Raw genomic sequence first — 17633 nt, 5'->3', positions numbered from 1 at the left:
CAGTCACTGGCAGGGACAGTCATGAAGTAGTCCACAAGGAATGAGGACAAGTGGGGAGCCAGTGTGATTGCCCTGGTATGCTTGGTTAGCACAGAAAGTTCCTGGGGAGGCAGAGGGTAAAACCTCATACATGTTTCTCTCCCTCCATCTGTGAGCAGCTGGAAAGCAGTAGCGTCACCCCACAAACACCTACGTCACTGACCCTGTCATGCCTCTGTTCTGGCCCTGCCAAAAATCTCTATTTCAGGCAGCCACCCATGGCTGGGGGAAGAAGTCAACTAAGTTGGCATTTCTGGAACCTGCAGGCCTCTTCTCTCAGGGAGCCACCACTAGCTGCAGGAGGCAGCTGCTGCCCCACTTACCCTGTACAAGGCCCGCTGCGGGGGGGTGTGTGGGGTGGCAGAGCGCCTTCCCACGAAGGTGGTGGGCACCCAGGTCCCACTGCACACCACAGGCACATGGTTGAGGGGCAGCACCATCCTGCAGACATGGCCCAGAGAGGTCATCTGCAGCTGGCAGTGCAGGTTTTGCCTCTGTCCCTTCCGTTTTGACATATGCGTGTCCCTCCTGCTTATTTTAGCGCACTCCTCCAGCTTGCCTGCCCCCCCCGGGGAATTACCACCCATCTTAGGAGCCAAGTACACTTGACGTCAGGATGTCTTTCACAGTTTTGACGTGCAAACACTCATTTTCATTCTGGCTCCAAAGTGGGTAATGTGCAGCCCCAGGCAGCTGCACCAAGCTGACACATGGCCTCCCACCACAGGGCCACTGCTTCCCCTGTGCTCACCTAGCAACGTGGGTGCTGGGCAGGGGGCAAACTGCTCTGGGTCCGTGGAGGCTTGTTTCCCTCTCTCCCTTCTCTCCTCAGGGCTGCTGTTAAATTTGCGTCTAGCTGCTGCTTGCAGAGCTATGCCAGCTCCTGGGAGTTTGACTCACTTTCTCCTCCCGCTGCCCCCAGCCCACGTCTCTTTCCAATATGGCAGCATTGGGGGCACCACATGGTGAGGCGCCCTGCACTCTCAGGGCTGGCTCTTGTTGAGGGGAGCTGGGCAGGATGAGGAACATGGGCAGCTCTTGCCTTCCGCCCCACCTGCCACAGCCGCTCCCCACCACAGAGGGGTGCTGTGGGGAGGTGAACCGTCCCAGCCTGGCCTGCTGCTTCAGGGCCTGTCCTGCTGCCTGGGCACCTCCGCTAGCTAGTCCACCCCCCAGAGTTGCCATTGCGGGTTTCTTTACAACAGGCCTTTTCTCTTTTTTTTGGGATGCCATGATGTCAATGTTGTTGCATAATAACTTAATTCTACCTCCAGCCAAGGGTCCTGTGCCAGGCAATGCATTTGGCAGTGCTGGGGACCAAATTCCTCTGCAAGGTCTAGAGCATCGGCACAGCTGTTTCCCACCCATGCTGTGCATGGCACTTATGAAGCCCAGAAGGCTGAGCCTAGGATAGAAATCACCTCTCCTTAGATGGGCTCCAGGTGCTATACAGGCAGCCTCTGTGTCCAAATCAAAACTTAAGATATGCAGCATTTCAAAGGTTTGGAATTTCAGATATCAATGTGTCACTGATGAAAATATGAATGAGGAACCACAGGGCTCAATTCAAAGTAAAAATCCATAGATTCAAGTGAGATTAATCAGACCATGTCTGTGCAATTGCTATGGAAATTAGATTTGATTTATAGTGATTGAGGAAAAAGAATTGAGATTTTTCTGGATTCAATTCTATGATGTCATGGTTTCAGCTGGGATGGAGTTAACTTTCTTGCTAGCAGCTGGTGTAGTGCTATGTTTTGGATTTGGTATCACAAATGGTGTTGATAGCACACTGGTGGTTTTGGTTGTTGCTAAGCGATCAAGGCCTTTTCTGCTCCTCATACTGCCCTGCCAGCAAGTATGCTGGGAGGGCACAAGAAGTTGGGAGGGGATACAGCCGGGACAGCTGATTCCAACCGACCAAAGGGCTATTCCATACCATGTGATGTCATGCTCAGTATATAAAGCTGAGGGAAGAAGAAGGAAGGGAGGATGTTTGGAGTTATGGTGTTTGTCTTCCCAAGTAACTGTTATGCATGATGGAGCCCTGCTTTCCTGGAGATAGATGAACACCTGCCTGCTGATGGGAAGCAGTGAATGAATTCCTTATTTTGCTTTGCTTGCGTGCGTGGCTTTTGCTCTACCTGTTAAACTGTCTTTATCTCAACCCACAAGTTTTTTCTCACTTTTACTCTTCTGATTCTCTCCCCCTTCCAAACTTGGAGGGTGAGCAAGCAGCTGCAGGGTCCTAGTTGTTGGCTGGGGTTAAACCACATGTGACAAACTAAAACCCTTTCTCAAATAGGATCCATCATGTTATAGTTGAATTTTAAGACAAATCGAGTCCGAAATAGATTTATTAAATATTTATTAAGGTAGGAAAGCAAAAGCAGCGCTGGGCGGCCAGGGAGTCGCAGCTCCACCAAAGACTCGCAAATTCAGGCAAGCTAAACGACTCCTTTTATCTTCACAGAGGTCGATTGCAACATCTTCGGTACGCCCCTCGGCTTCTTCCGAGGGGCTTCTTGCTTGGGGCAATTTTGATAAGATATCGTCACAGAATCAGCTTATACAATCTATTCTTTTCAGGGTTGATTGGTACAATGGCACACGTTAGCAAGACATTAACGGTTTAACATTCGCTCAAGGTAACACATTCTGATGACATTGTGGTTAAGCCTTTTTTGTCAAACAGGGTGTTCCCATGTTTGGTGTTGCCAGATAACATTGTGGACGTGTATCTTCTGGTTAAATAGGAAGTTCTCAAGACTGCTACAATGGGTTCGTTCCTCTTGCTTAACCTGTTTGATCAGCAAATTACCCTTAGTTACTTATTACAATCACAAGGTCTAGACTTGTAGTCTTTTGGTACTCTAGGATTCTACTGAAACTGTACTGTACTGAACTGGGGGGTTGGACTAGATGATCTCTAGAGGTCCCTTCCAACCCCATATCATTCTGTGATTCTGTAACTGTAGAGTAGTTAAGACTGCCAAGACTTATATGATCTTAGGTACAATCCATTGGTAAAGCAGACTCCCTGTTTATTTAACATTATTTAAGAGATAAGTATGTCTGTCTGTAAACATACTGGGGAAGCAAGGTTGGGTAGCAAATTCAAGGAACAGAGCAGAATCCTGTCAGCCCCTAAAAACAATTTCTGTCAAATTTCAGAACAATGAAATTTGAATTTCAAATTAGCATTATTGCAGTGATCAAAGTCAAAATATGAGTGGTCCAAAACATTAAGCAATCTAGTTGTGAAAAATATCATTTTAGCATTTAAGGACAAATCACTTGAGAGCAAGTGATTAGTTATTCAAGTAAAGTTTTGGGATGCAAATGTCAGTTAGAAGGAAACATTCTATGTGTAGTTAGAAGAAGAAAGGGAGCGGGACAGACAGGAAATGCTTTGTTTTGCCTATTCTGTTTCAAAACTGTACATTCCCATCTATTTAATTGTAAACTTTGGTTTAACAGTTAAAGTCTCCTAGGTGAAATCATTCTATATTGGGGTTGTTCAAAGCCACAGTTTTACTGTAGACAATTACAAATAAAGGTTGCATGTTCTAATCTATATGCAGACCTATGTTCATATTTTCAATGCTGTCATAATATAATGTTCAGAAACATAGTCTTGGTTGCAATTCCTCCCTTTTTTGGGCTGACCTTTACTCCAAAGAGCTACACATGTTCAGCAACAGCCAATTTCAAAAGACTTAAATTCATTCTTTTAACAAGGGGGAAAGAAGAGAATCTTGCTTTTGTTTGTATAGTTCCTTCATGAATTATACGTTATATTAACTGTGAAAGCCAAGGGAAAACTTGGCTCTAATATGAATATTTATCTGCTTCCTATAGACATCCCAGTGTTTGCTGTAAAATGGATAATGGTTGTGAATGTTTTGAAAGGATATGATTATCTGGTTTCCTAACTTCCAATATTTGTACAAGTTTTCAAATGTACTTTCTTGCAAGGAACTTGAACCAGAATAGTTTTCACTACTTGATATATCAGTGACTGAAGATAGGGCATAGGGCCTTCAGCTTTTGTAATAGATGGTAGTTCAAACCTAGCCCAGCTGCTGAGTGACAAACATTTGGCTTGTCTGACATATCTGCTTTGTACTTTCAGCTCATTTTCCACAGAGCAGCTGTCCACATCACAAAAATAACAAGCATGGTAGATATCAGTTGTTAATTACCATTAGGTGATGAAGAGGTCAAGCTTTGCTGTGGGCAGGGAAGAGAGGGAAAAATAATTGCTCTAACCTGTGCACAAGTATATATAGCCTTGGATAGTGATTGGGCAGTTTAAAATACTTATACTTGCATAAGTATGTTCATCTTCTGTGAGTAACTAATTTGTAGAGTTTTTAGCACTAAGTATATAGCAAAGTGAGTGTTATTTGAAAGCTTTCAAACTACACGTGTGGAATAGCTTCCATTTTTAAGGGTTTATGTTCTTGTAGTGACTTTCCATTAGGCTGTCATTAGGAAAACGTATTTTAATCAAATGTGTACATTTCTTTATTATAATAATTTCCGAGTCACTCATATCATATATGGTGATAGATGTAGGAATAATAAAGCCATTGAATGACAGTAGAGAAAAATACTGAAATCTATTCAGAGGTTTAAAGCAAAAGGTTACATCCAAAGGCATCCTCCACCTGAGGCTTATGGTGGGAATTTTTCAATTTACCGAACATGAGTTTTGTTTGTCTGTTGAGAAATTGGGATGAAAAGTACCAACCTGGTCTGTGTCAAAGTGAACATCCAGGTACTATCAGTGGTTTATTCCCATTTCCAAAAGGAGCAGACAGCACAGAAAGGAGTATCAGTATGTTGATTTGATTTGAATTGGATTTAGTAATGCATTCAAGGGAGCAAAGCTGGAAACATTTTCAAAATGCAACCTAGTAACTTAGAGATCACCGTGTTCATGCATAAACGCTATGCAATTCTGTGCATAGACACATTAGCAAAACACACTGGTTCATTTTAGCTTCCAATTTCTTTAAATGGAATTATGCCAGTGATTAAGTTAGTCCAATATTCATAGTTTTCTACTTGATCACACTGCAAAACACTGCTGGGAAAGGAGACTTGAAGGTCCAGCTGGACTGTGAGTAACAGCATCAATATTACTGCCAGATGAATCTTTCTTCTTCTCTGTAAATTCACAATATGCACATAGACATCAAAATGTAGGTAGGGAAAAGAAACAAACTGGTTTTGCTTGTTTGAATAACCATCACAGCTTAGATAACCTTCTAACCGTGCTACGCATTCAACATAAAAGCCTGCATTGTGTTGCATTCACAGGAGTTCCACTGTTAACTTGTAATTAATGATTTTATATGAATTGATTTTATAGTATTGTGATTTCTTTCCTCTTCCATAAAGTACACTGTACTACAGTATAAATAGTCCTCCTTTCTGCATCAAATGTTCCATGTTTTCCTTTAGGTATCAAAATTTTGCTGTGCAAGGAAACTCCTCAACCTCTAGATTAAGAAACTCAGCAAATTACCCTTAGTTACTTATTACAATCCCCCCTTCTTTTATTTATAAGTGATTTGCTGATCAAACCTAGACAATACCTCACAAGCGGCATCTAATTCAGGATTTTCGTTCGGTATAATTTTCATTTCCAGTTCTGATTGCTTCATCACCATTAGCTGCACTTTTTCTAACCTGCCTTTAAAAAAGGTTACAAGTTTATTAATGACACAGGGTCCAAAAGTCAGAGCCAATAGTAACATTATGAGGGGTCCCGCCAAAGTAGAAATTAAGGTAGTCAGCCATGGTGACGGATTAAACCAAGATTCATACCAGGAGGACTGAGCCTCTCGTTCCCGTTTTCTTTTCTCTAACCCTTCTCTCAGCTTAGCTAACGAATCTCTTACTACCCCTGTATGGTCAGCATAAAAGCAACATTCTTCACCTAGGGCAGCGCATAATCCTCCGTTTTGCATGAACAAAAGGTCCAATCCTCTTCGATTCTGTAAAACTACTTCTGACAATGAGGTCAATGATTTCTCTAAATAGGAAACAGATTTTTCTATTCGGGCCAAATCTTCGTCTACTGCAGCTCTTAGAGATGTTAGACTCTGTTGTTGTTGTACCAAGGAGGTTATGCCAGTGGCGGTCCCGGCGACCCCTAAACCAAGTAGAGTAGCTATAGTAATTGCAGATATTGGCTCTCTTTTGTTGATTTTATGTCCTGAATTGCTCCAATGTAAATACATAGTTTCTTCCCCATGTAAGAGGATTCTAGGTACCACAGTAACTTGTACACAAAATTCTGAGACATTTTTCTTGAGAACAGCAGTGGACAAACAAGGTGTTAATCCGGTTATGGAACAAACCCACCATGCCCCAGGACTAGGCAGAATCCATTTAATATCAGATGTAAAGTTTTGAGTTTGGTTAGTACATAGAGCTCTTTCCCCATTCGTCACCTTTCCTATACACCAACCGCTCCCTCTGACCTGTTGGAGAGTAATCCCTGCTTTCCGTTCTTTCCAATTACATCTGGAGGGATTCTCCTCGGCAGAGGTATTAAAGGGAGATGGCACAGCTATCCCTTCATAAAAAGGGGGTTTTACATCATAACATAACCAACAGGAAGTGGTAAAATTTGGATTTGTTGCATTTAGAGCTTGATAGGCTGCCTTCATTACAGCCCATAAGGGTTCATCATCTTTGGGTATTTTCTCCACTTTATTTGTAGAGGTTAGGTATGTCCCTGGGGTGACTGAGGCTGTGGAGTTTCCTCCCTTTGGTTTTGTGATGACTCGATTGGGCCCTACTGCTTGTGGTATTTTAACTTCCCGTTTTTGAATGAATATTAGTCCTCCTCTATCAGTTCCAGATTCCCAATATCGCATTCCCCAGGTTCGTCCAAATAACCATCCATGGTCATTAGGCTGCAGGATTTCTAATATAACATGCTTACAGTTGCCAAGATGGGAGCCCTCTATGTGTCCATCCCAGCTAGAAGCTGGCGGGTTGCATCCTCTGGGCCCCCATATTATATTTAAAAATCTATCTTTACTGGCTACATCCCAGTTTGAAGCTATGGTTTCACATCCCCAATATGCACAGTAATAGTGATTAGGGAAATTGCAGTAGCTTTTCCCTGGATTCGAACTGGGGCAGAGATAAAAAGGTTTTATTGCTCTTTCTTGTCGACCGGGTGGGTCTAGTTCATAAAAGACTAATTCTTCCAATTTAACTTGGAATTCTGGGGGTCCGGCTGTCACATTATACCGAACTTCTATTGAATCTTCCCATCGACCTAAGGTCCAATTGAAGGGTTGATGTTCATTTTCTAAAGTCGTGGTAATTAATACCATTAATAGGATACCAGCTTTCATTTCCCCCACTGTTCAGTACCTCTCTGCCTTCCTCGTCTACTCTTTTGCGGAGAGCAACGTGATATTAATATCTTCTCGGCAGCAGCAGGTAGTCTTCAGGGGGATTTTGCTGTTATCCTGTCAATAATTTCCAAGGTCTAAAGAGTTAGTTACCTCTCAAATATATTTCCACCTGTTTGGTTGTTGTGCCCGTTTCCAGGCAAATCTTATAACACACTGTCTTAAAACTCTATACCAGTCTGTTTCATATATTTCCCAAAGCTCGGGTATTGACAATTCCCACCCACAAAATAATTTACGAATCTCTGCTTGAGCCCGTTGTTCCCTGGTATGTGTCAAATTATTGCGACATTTCATACAATAAGGTTGTCTCTTAAATGAAACACAGGACCATTCTTTATCGCAATTTAAACATCGGCAAACAACCCAACATAAATGTCCGGAAGTGGGGTGTTTCACGCAGGGTATTCCACGGAGATCTCCTATACTGGGCGATTCAGGTATTTCTGTCTCCGTCTCACAGCAAAAAGGAAAAACCTGAGGAGTTCCTGTCAGTTTGTATAATCCAGCCCCCCCCCCGCCGTTTGGTCAGGTATTCTCTCCTCACTCCAAGGTGCAAAATATACTTTTCGTAGGGTATTTGCAGGTGGTATTTGGAACCATTGATGTAAACTATTTCTTGCTTCCCTTCTGGAGTGGTTCATTTACCGGTCTCGTTTTTCCTTATCTTCATTCGGAGGTCTCCTGGTTCTGACGTTACGGTCCACCTTTCTGGGAAGATAGGTCCCTTAATTCTGCTGGCATGAGTCCATCCTTTTTCTGCTGTCCGTACAGCCGTATCTGTGGTAAGTAAAACAACAAAGGGTCCTTCCCAACGGGGTGTTAGGGAGGTTTCTTTCCAGGTTTTGATTAATACCTGGTCTCCAGGCTGGATTTGGTGTATGGAAATGTCCAAGGGAGGTCTTTGTACTACCAAACCCTTCTTTCTTAGTTCCTGTCTCCTTCTTGTAAGTTCTAAAATATATTCTGTTAAAATTTTATCCTCGACCTTTGGGTGCTCTACTAATAATCCAAAGTCATAAGGCATCCCATACAACATTTCAAAGGGGGATATACCAGTATCTGTCCTAGGTTGAGTTCTAATGTAAAGCAAGGCCAGCGGTAGACATTTAGTCCAATTCATTTTTGTCTCCACCATAAGTTTGGTTAGGTGTTTCTTTATTTCCCCATTCATTCTTTCTACTTTCCCGGAACTTTGTGGGTGCCAGGGAGTATGGTATTCCCATTTTGTACCGAACAATTCAGTTGTTTCTTTAATTATTTTGGATGTAAAATGTGGGCCTCGGTCTGAGTCAATTACCGCAATAGTGCCATACCTCGGAATAATTTCTTCCAAGAGGATTTTAATAACTGTCTTTGCAGTAGCCCTTATCACTGGGAAGGCTTCTACAAAGTGCGTAAGGTGATCAACCAAGACTAATAAATACTGATATCTCCCAACCTTCGGTAATTCAGTAAAATCCACTTGTATTTTCTCAAAGGGCCTTTTAGCCAGTTCACGACCCCCTTGAACCTTCTCCCTAAGTTGTCGTTTATTCACTTTGTGACAGGTTAAACATCCCTCTAAGATCCTTTTGGCTAATCCGTATATTCCGATGCAGGCATATTTTGTTTCAAACTGATCCACTAAAGCCTGAATTCCCCAATGGGTTTTATGGTGTAATTTATTTAGTATTCCTCTGGCTAATCCCTTTGGAAGAATTTCCCTACCATCTGGTAGCAGCCATTTATCACCATCTCTTTTTGCTCCAATTTGTTTTAGCTTATCCAATTCTTGGAGAGTGAAAGTCTTCTCTATTTTTAGCCTTTCAGGTTCCTTTCCCAAGGTCTGAACCATTAACAAGGCAGCCCGTTTTGCCTCTGCGTCGGCTAGATTGTTTCCTCTTACTGTATGGGTTAGTCCCTTCTGATGTCCTTTTACGTGGACTATGGCTATCTTTAGTGGACCTCTTAAGGCCTTTAAAACTTCTTGGATTAGTTTTTCATGGACTAATCCCTTTCCCTGGGTGTTAATTAAGCCCCTGTCTTCCCAAATTTTTCCAAAGGTATGCACCACCCCAAAGGCATACTTTGAATCTGTATAAATGGTTCCAATTTTATTTTCTAAAAGTTTTAATGCTCTCATCATAGCATATAACTCACATGCTTGTGCGGACCAAGCTTTATTTAATGGTCCTGACTCTTTTATCTGAAAGGTATACCCGTCCACAATAGCATATCCCGATTTCCGTTGTCCTTCAACCACTCGTGAGGAACCATCCACAAATAATTTCTCCCCTTCGCCTAATTCATCTTCCTCTAAATCCTCCCTTATCTTAGTTTGCAAATTTATTAGTTGGAGACAGTCATGTGTCAAATCTTCCCTAGGTTCCCCATATAAAAATTGGGCAGGATTCTGAACAGAGGTGGTTTCCATTTCTAACCTAGGGGAGTTAATCAAAATTCCCTCATATTTTAGTAATCGACTGTCTGTAAGCCACTTATCAGCTCGTTGTTGCAATACTCCTCGAATGTTATGGGGGGTGTATACCTTTAGTTCACCTCCTAAGGTGACCTTTCCAACTTCTTCTACCAATAATGCAGTGGCCACTATTGCTTGTAAACAAGTGGGCCACCCGCGGCTTACAGGATCTAGTATTTTAGAATAATATCCTACAGGCTTTCTCTGCCCTGCCCACCCTTGGGTCAGAACCCCATAAGCTGTCCCGTTATCCACATTGATAAAAAGTTGAAAGGGTTTACGGATATCGGGTAAACTGAGGACAGGTGCTTCCACCAGGTTTCTTTTCACGTTCTCCCAGCGCTTCTCATCTTCAGGGGTCCATTTTACTAACCCATTTTTAGTTAGTTTTTCGTACAAGAATTTTACTTTACTGCTGTAATTTTCTATCCACTGTCGACAATACCCTAACAATCCCAACAGCTGCCTTATCTGTCTTTTATTAGTGGGCGCTGTTAGGGATAAAATTCCTTTCACTCTTTCGGGATCTAATTTCGTGTGTCCCTTTGTGAGCCAATGTCCCAAATATTTTACCTCTTCTTCAGTGAACTGCAATTTGGACTTAGAAACCTTTAACCCCTTGAGGCCCAAAAAGTTTAATAATTTGATGCTCTCATTTCTGACTTCTTCTTGAGTTTACGTATTGTATCAGGATTAATCCCTGACTTAATTCGTAGGATTCCAATAATTGTTCCAGAGCTTGTCCAAACAAATTTGGGGATTCTCTGAATCCCTGGGGCAAAACAGTCCACCGTAATTGTTGTTTTCTATGGGTTTTGGGGTCCTCCCACTCAAAAGCAAAATAGTCTCTACATTCTTCTAAGGGACAGGCCCAAAAAGCATCTTTTAAATCTATAACACTATACCATTTATATTCTGGACTTAACCGATTAAGTATAGTGTGTGGGTTAGCCACCACAGGGAACCGGGTAATGGTTCATTCGTTTATGGCTCTCAGATCTTGTACTAAGCGATAGGACCCATCCAGCTTCTTTACGGGCAATATGGGAGTGTTGTGAGGAGACATACAGGGTTCTAAAAGTCCTTGGACCAAAAGTCTCTCAATTACTGGCTGCAACCCTTCTCTCCCTTCTCTGGAGATGGGATACTGTTTTATCCTAATTGGCTGGTCTGGGTCTTTTATAGAGACTGTGATCGGTTTGATATTTAATTTTCCCACCGATCCAGGGCTATACCAAGTTTCTGGATTTATCTTGGCTTCATCTTCAGCGGTTAATAAGCATAACTTTACTTTTAACATCTCTTGGTCTACTTCCAAATTAATTCCTAATTCCACCATCAGGTCTCATCCCAAAAGGTTATATTCAGCTTCTGGGACCAATAAAAATGTTCCCACCCCATCTTTATTTGGGGCTTCTATTGCTACATTCCTTATCAGGGGCACCTTGAAAGGTTCCCCTTTTGCACCAATTACTTGGAGTTTATCTTTTGATTCAACACATCCAGATGGTAACTTTTGGACGGTTGATCTTTCGGCACCCGAGTCCACGAGGAACTCGAACACTTCATGCTGAGGACCCAATTTCAACTTTATCAAGGGCTCAGTAACCTTAGGGGTCCCCAGCAAATAGAGCCCCTGACCCCCCTAATCTTCCTTAAAAATCTCCTCATCCTGCATTCTTTTCCGACAATTTCTCTGCAGATGTCCCTTCCTGCGACAATAAAAACATTCTATGTCCTGCGAACCAAATCTCCTTCTTCTCGGTTCTACTGGGCCCTTCCAGGGACTTTCTCTTCTCTTTCCCTGATTTTGCCCTTCCCTTACAGCAGCCATCAGGATTCTGGCTTGTTTCTTCTGACCTTCTTCTTCCCTTCTCACATACATCTTCTGAGCTTCTCGTAGTAACTCATCTAACCCCCTCTCCTGCCAGTCTTCTACTTTCTCTAACTTTCTTCTTATATCTGTCCAAGATTTAGCTACAAATTGAGTTTTCAGCAGGGCTTGACCCACTTGGCTATCGGGGTCTAACCCAGAATATAGCTGTAAACTCTTTCTCAATCTTTCCAGCCATTCGGTGGGGGTTTCATCTTTCTTCTGTTGTTCATTAAAGGCCTTATTGATATTTTGCCCTCTAGGTACAGAATCCCTAATCCCCTGAATTATCATATCACGGAGATCAACCATGTTATTTCTATGTGCGGGGTCTTGATTGTCCCAATTGGGCCTCTGTAAGGGCCATTTTACATCCCCGGCGGGACCATGCTGATGCCTCTGATCCCAGTGTCTCATGCCTGCCATTCTGATCATTCCTCGTTCTTCGTTTGTGAACAAGATCTTTAAAATAGACTCCATCTCGTCCCAAGTATAAATGTTAGGCCCGAGGAATTGATCAAAACGTTCTGCTACCCCTAATGGGTCCTCTAACAAGTGTCCCATTTCTTTCTTAAACTCCCTCACATCCCCGGAGCTGAGGGGTACAGATACAAATCCAACTCCGGGTTGTGGTCCCCCCATAGCAGTCTCCCTTAAGGGATACAATAAATTTTCCTCCCTTCTTTCTCTGATTTGACTTCTAGTTATTCTTCGATTAGAAGGAGGAGTCTCTTCCTCAGGTTCTGTAGGTGCTGTTGGAGGGAGATCTTGCTCAGGACCTTGTGGTGGCAGAGGAGGGGGGACATAGGGTGGGGGGGACACTGGAGGTTCGTCTATGTCCCACCTTTTCTTTTTATCATTTTTCTTTTCCTTTAATGGAAACAAATTAGCGGCCTGAGCCGTGCTCAGGATCCATAAAAAGGCATATTCACTCTCCTCCTTACTAAATGGTCGTTTGTTGTTAACGTATGTGTTTAATTGTTGGCATATCCAATCCTCTAAGGATCCAAGAATTGGCCAATATAAGTCTTTTCTTATCTGTTTTCCTCCCCATATTTCCATACAATAATAGACCAATTTCTCCTTGGATTTCCCTTTTAGGGAATCCCAATATCGAATCATTAGGCCTAATGGGCTATCTTGGGGTATATCAGGGAGCCCACCCCCACCCCGTATCTTCTGTATGGAACCAGAAGTCGTACTTTTCTTCTGTCCCATCTTCCGGGAGTGCCTTCTCTCACTCAAGTTTCACTCGCTTCCTTCCGTTCGTGGCCCACGCCCTCGCGGACAATGGGAACCGCACTATTAGGAGGTCCACACTCACTTCGTCCGGTGGGCTACTAAGCCCAGTGGACGTCTCAGTCACTCGCACCCCGGGCACCCAATCCCCGACCGAACGGAACCGCGATATACTTACTCACTCCCGAGTCTTCGTCCGGCTCTTTGTGCACAAAAATTACAGGGAACTGCAGTTTCTCCTTTCTCTTTCTTTTTGCTTTCCTATCTCAGTTTGGAAAATCCAGATGAGCTAAGTCAGAATCTCCTCCAGGACCATCCGAAGATGGGGGCGCCCTCCCAGAGTTGAATTCTGAGTTGGCTGTCTGGATCCGAGTCACGGCACCAAATTTGTTATAGTTGAATTTTAAGACAAATCGAGTCCGAAATAGATTTATTAAATATTTATTAAGGTAGGAAAGCAAAAGCAGCGCTGGGCGGCCAGGGAGTCGCAGCTCCACCAAAGACTCGCAAATTCAGGCAAGCTAAACGACTCCTTTTATCTTCACAGAGGTCGATTGCAACATCTTCGGTACGCCCCTCGGCTTCTTCCGAGGGGCTTCTTGCTTGGGGCAATTTTGATAAGATATCGTCACAGAATCAGCTTATACAATCTATTCTTTTCAGGGTTGATTGGTACAATGGCACACGTTAGCAAGACATTAACGGTTTAACATTCGCTCAAGGTAACACATTCTGATGACATTGTGGTTAAGCCTTTTTTGTCAAACAGGGTGTTCCCATGTTTGGTGTTGCCAGATAACATTGTGGACGTGTATCTTCTGGTTAAATAGGAAGTTCTCAAGACTGCTACAATGGGTTCGTTCCTCTTGCTTAACCTGTTTGATCAGCAAATTACCCTTAGTTACTTATTACAATCACAAGGTCTAGACTTGTAGTCTTTTGGTACTCTAGGATTCTACTGAAACTGTACTGTACTGAACTGGGGGGTTGGACTAGATGATCTCTAGAGGTCCCTTCCAACCCCATATCATTCTGTGATTCTGTAACTGTAGAGTAGTTAAGACTGCCAAGACTTATATGATCTTAGGTACAATCCATTGGTAAAGCAGACTCCCTGTTTATTTAACATTATTTAAGAGATAAGTATGTCTGTCTGTAAACATACTGGGGAAGCAAGGTTGGGTAGCAAATTCAAGGAACAGAGCAGAATCCTGTCAGCCCCTAAAAACAATTTCTGTCAAATTTCAGAACAATGAAATTTGAATTTCAAATTAGCATTATTGCAGTGATCAAAGTCAAAATATGAGTGGTCCAAAACATTAAGCAATCTAGTTGTGAAAAATATCATTTATGATTTCAATGACAATAATCACGATCCCTTTCCTAGATATGACACAAAAACTGAAAACAAGTGAGTAACCTCCCAGTTGTGTAAAGAGAACAAATCTGTACACTATTACTTTGTGTCTTAGGACACATTATGCAAATGTAGATATATCTATATCTCATATGAAAGTTATATATGAAAGGAAAAATCCTTATAACATTTTGCACAAACACTGGAAATTAAGGAAATTAAATTCCCAGATGAAGAGCTTTTTAATTTTAATCTTCCTTTAATGCCCTGAAATTCACCATGTCTGTTTGTAGAATATCTACCTAAGCAGACTTTACCTTCAGTTTGCTGACTTGCAATAAGAATGTTAAGAAAATACATATCTCCTGTGAAGTGCTCTGGAGGAGATTGTTTCTCAGAGAAAGCTATCAACCTACCAAAACCTCCATCCCTTCAGCTCACCTCTTGTAGCTAAGGATGCTGTTTTCTAGTATTGGAAGTACCTTTTGGACAGGTAGAATAGCTTCTAGCTCTGTGCATACATGCACAGGTGAAGTCATACTTCTGACTTCTTCCTCTCATATGGGTGTGACTCATGGTCAGATGCTGAAAGAGGTTACATGCACTTCCTGGACAATCTTTCTGTCTCTTCTGAAGAAAAAGGCAGATAGAAGTCTTCTGTAGTCCAGATTTGGCCTAAATGTCCCCAGGGAGACAGTAATAACTTAGGAAGTTTCAGAAGGCTTGAACACAGACAAACAGCCAGTTCACTTAGTGGAATTGTGCGGCTTGGAAGGAATGAGGAGTTTTCTCCCATTCCCTTTCTGGTACCTCTTCTACCACCAGTACTAATTAATTCTGGGTGAACAGGATTGTGGAAGAAGCAAGGCTAGAGAAAGGAACAAAAGCAGCAGGAACACTGGCAGGGGACGACCCACAAACAGCGCCTAACTACCCACAAACAGCGCCTAACGACCCTGCTGATGGAAGGGAATTCACACCCATCTGGCAGTTGGGAGTCACAGGGGCGTGTTTTTTGGGAAAGAAGATATTTGGTACTATATAAGCTGTGTGTTTGTTGTAATAAACTGATTCTGGTTGCACCGCCGACCAGGGTCCGTGCCTTCATACGCTTAAAAATGGCGCCCAACGTGGGGCATGAATCAAGAGACTAAAGACGTCCGTACCGGTAGCGTAGCCCAATTGAACAAGGAGATTGCCTCGAGGAACTGACTTCACTGACTTCACTGCCGGCTCATCACCTTCTGCAGGACAGAGGTGAGTGATCGGGAACCATGGGGAACACACTGCTGAAAGAGCAGCAAATGAATCTCGAAATACTACACTATATTTTAAAAGTTCAGAATCGACCTGTACCTACCCTGTCTTTGGTAACCCTCTTAGACTGGGTACGAGAAAATGTCCTGGACTTTTCTAAGACCGGCACCTTTGACAAAGACATGTGGGACCAAATTGGCACAAAGCTTTGGGACGCTGCTGCAGGGACAGATAAGGTTGTAGCCAAGCATTTACCAGTTTGGCGGCAGATATCTGAAGCCCTAGTAGAGCTCCGCAAAGGGACACAAAAAAACTCTGAGAGCCTAACGCGTCCTTCCGCTCCGCCGCTGCCACCCGCGGACAATAGCTATGTTGCAGAAGAGAGTCTCTCGGGAGACTCCTTCGATCCTGGGCCAACCGACCCAGACCAAGAACCTAATCTATTTCTTTGTGATGATAAATTGAAAGAGGTAGCGGGGAACGACCGAACCACCTCGAGTGATTGTCGTAGTGTGTGGGACAAATGTCAAAAAGAAGCCTTAGCTAAAGGTGACGTAGACATTTTGCAGGCGTTCCCTGTTATTTATCGCAGAAATCGACCCGGAGCATGGGAGGCTTTGAGTTATGATCATGTTAAAGAACTGAGGAAATCAGTAAAAGATTATGGTCTCCAGTCAGCATACACCATGAACTTACTAACAGCTGTTGGGGATGGATATGTTATGACTCCTCATGATTGGAAACTGTTGTTGCGTATGATTTTGTCGGCTATGCAATATGCTGTATTCATGACTGAGTATCGTGATCTCGCGACTGCCAAGGCAATGGATAACTTAACTGGCAATTTAAATCATATTGGTGTGAATGAGCTCGTCGGTGAGGGGCTTCGGGCTACTCCCGATGTGCAAGCCCAAATGGACAGACAGTGTTTTGAGCAAGTAAAAGAAATTGTACTGTGCGCGATAAGATGGGTACCTGATACAGCCACTCCAGAAGCTTCCTTTCCTGCTATCACACAAGCGCCTGGAGAACCCTATATAAAATTCCTTGTTCGGCTCCAAAATGCAGTAGAGAGACAAGTAGATAACCGAGCAGCTCATGATATTCTTATGAAACAATTAGCATTCGAAAATGCTGATGCTGATTGTCGTAAAGTATTGCGAACAATTAAGAATGCTAATCCTTCTATCACTGATATGATAAAAGCGTGCCAAGATATCAGCACAGAATCTCATAAAAGGAGTCTCTTAGCTGATGCCTTATCAACACACCTCACTGTGCGGGCTGCTCAAAAGGCAGACTGCTATAATTGTGGAAAGCCTGGGCATCTTAAAAAAGATTGTCCCTGTGCCCTGTACGTTATGGGGCTGAGACTTCTTAAGCCAGTGGGGAATCCTCCCGAAAACAAATTTTTAATAGGGGCTATTGACAAGCAGCAGGCCCTTTCATTGACATGGAAATCAGAAAAACCTGTTTGGGTAGATCAATGGCCCCTGAAAAAGGACAAACTGCTGCATTTGCATGACTTAGTACAAGAACAACTGGCTGCTGGTCACATTGTACCCACCACCAGCCCGTGGAACACTCCTGTATTTGTAATACCAAAGAAAAGCGGCAAGTGGTGATTGTTACAAGACCTTCGAGCTATAAATGCAGTCATTGAGCCCATGGGTGCACTACAGCCTGGTCTTCCTTCACCTTCTATGCTGCCTCAAAATTGGCCAATAGCTATAATTGATCTCAAGGACTGTTTTTTTGCTATTCCTCTACACCCAAGGGATGCACCCTGGTTTGCGTTCTCTGTACCATCTATCAATCAGCAACAGCCCACACAACGATATCATTGGACTGTGTTGCCACAAGGTATGCTAAATTGCCCGACTATCTGCCAACTAACTGTAGCAAATGCTTTGCAACCTGTCCAAAATGCAAACCCTCATGTTATAATTTATCATTACATGG

The 17633-nt window shown here is 42.9% G+C and overlaps 1 pseudogene; it reads left to right on the top strand.

Annotated features, from left to right (window-relative positions):
• LOC141476598 (neuroendocrine convertase 1-like) overlaps positions 1 to 17633 on the top strand; it is a 91517-nt pseudogene that overhangs the window by 18478 nt on the left and 55406 nt on the right.

Source organism: Numenius arquata, chromosome W, assembly GCF_964106895.1.
Source record: "Numenius arquata chromosome W, bNumArq3.hap1.1, whole genome shotgun sequence".
Classification (NCBI taxonomy): Eukaryota; Metazoa; Chordata; class Aves; order Charadriiformes; family Scolopacidae; genus Numenius; species Numenius arquata.
The sequence above is the reverse complement of the archived record's forward strand: the minus strand, read 5'-3'. Positions and strand labels throughout refer to the sequence as shown.